Here is a 1,955-nt window from a genome sequence, read left to right as displayed (position 1 = left end):
TACCTATGGAAAAGTGAAGGTGGCCCATTCCCTCCTCACAGACAAGGACGTGGCATTTAAAATACTCTGGAAGTGAGAGTCCTCATCATTGGATAAAGAATGAGGTGGACATTTTTAAGAAGGTATGGCACAAACACATCATCAGGTTGTACCAGGTAATAGAAAATGAAGAGTCTGTGTATCTCATCATGGAACTGGCCACTAGGGGATACCTCTTGGGGTGGATCTGAAAATTCTGCCGCCTATATGAGGATGAAGCCAGGAGGCTTGTCACACATGTTGTAAGTGCTGTTCACTACTTACACCAAACAAAATCATACACGAAGACCTTAGGTCCAACAATATCCTTTTGGACACCAAAGACAGTATAAAGTCAGTGGATTTGGTCTGAGCATCTGGCTCACCCTGGGGCAGTTGCTAATGAATGTATATGGTACAGTGCTATTCCATTCCCCTGAAATGTTCTTGGAAGAAATGATGGCCTGGTGCAGGTGTCTCACTCCTATAATCCTAGCTATTCAGGAGACTGAGATCTGAGGATCATGGTTCAAAGCCAGCCTGTATGGCTCTACCCTCTGAGCAGACTCATACTGATACCAAAGACTAATTTGAATAGGAAACTGCAGAGGATAGAGGTGGCTAGCAAAATAGCTACCATTCTTCTCAGAACAAGCTGCTAAATATGGGCCCAGATGAATAGGTTTATAAAATGTGAGGTGTGCATAAATTATGACTCATCCAAAAAAGGCTGCAATTAATATATGTCTGTCATGGATGGACACAAAATAATCTATTTATGTGAAATATATTGACTAAACAATTTCATAAGGGAAAAAGGAAAGATTAAAATTTCTGGGGCTGGGGGACGGTGGCTCACCCCTGTAATCCTAACTACTCAGGAGGCTGAGATCTGAGGATCACAGTTGAAAGTCAGCCCGGGCAGGAAAGTATGTGAGACTACTATCTCCAATAAAACACTAGAAAACCAGAAATGGCGCTGTAGTTCAAGCGGTAGAGGACTCGGCTTGAGCTGAAGAGCACAGAGACAGTGCCCAACCCAGAGGTCAAGCCCCATGACCGACCAAAAACAAAACAAAAAAGCCTTTGTTGCAGGTCATTGTGTGGATTCCATCAGTATTGAAAAGAAAGTTCACAAGCAGAGGTAATGGTAAAAAACTAGTGTGGATATAATTAATGTCACTGAATTTTATACCTAGCAAGCATGAGGCCCTGTGTTCAAACCCCTGAACTTCCAAAAAAATGCTAAATCTTCCTTCTGTTACCTACCTTAAATGGTAGGTGCACTTCTACTGTTATGATTATATTGCTCAGAGCTTCTCTGGTGGATATTTATTCATGCTTTTACACATAATCCATTATTTGAATATTGATGCTGAGTTTTAAAGTGTAATTTGTGTATTAAAATAAGGGCAAAGCCTGTATTTCTAACTCAAGAGGCTAAAGCAGGAAGATTCCTATTCAGTCAAGGCTGCATAGAGAGGTCCTTCCTAAATCCCCATGCTACTGCTGAAACTGGAGGGACAATTGTTTGTAAGCAATTACAAGTGAGAGATAAGGTTCTGATCATATTATGTTTTGGTCATGTCAGTTTGGATTTAATATTTACATAAATATTAAAATTTTTCCTTTTCCCCTTACTCTCAGTATGTCATTTTGAAACTTTGTAGTATGTTTTTGTTTGCTGCACTTAAAAAAAGTTTTCCTTTGTATCATATTAAACATGATTTTTTCTGTATTACAATTTATTATTTATTTTTGAAATTTTTATGTTTTTTTCTCCATCTAGGGACTGACCACTGTCTCAGAGATTTTGTTCAGTTCTGCCAATTGAACCACAGCTCAACTTCCAGGTTCTTTCTTTTTGAAGAGTCTCATGAGAACCCCAGCACTACTAAGGAGGCTGAAATCTGAGGATCTTGGTTTGAAGCCAGTCT

This window comes from Dipodomys spectabilis, unplaced genomic scaffold (assembly GCF_019054845.1).
Source record: "Dipodomys spectabilis isolate Male_0828 unplaced genomic scaffold, ASM1905484v1 ptg000220l, whole genome shotgun sequence".
In the NCBI taxonomy this organism is placed as follows: Eukaryota; Metazoa; Chordata; class Mammalia; order Rodentia; family Heteromyidae; genus Dipodomys; species Dipodomys spectabilis.
The sequence above is the reverse complement of the archived record's forward strand: the minus strand, read 5'-3'. Positions refer to the sequence as shown.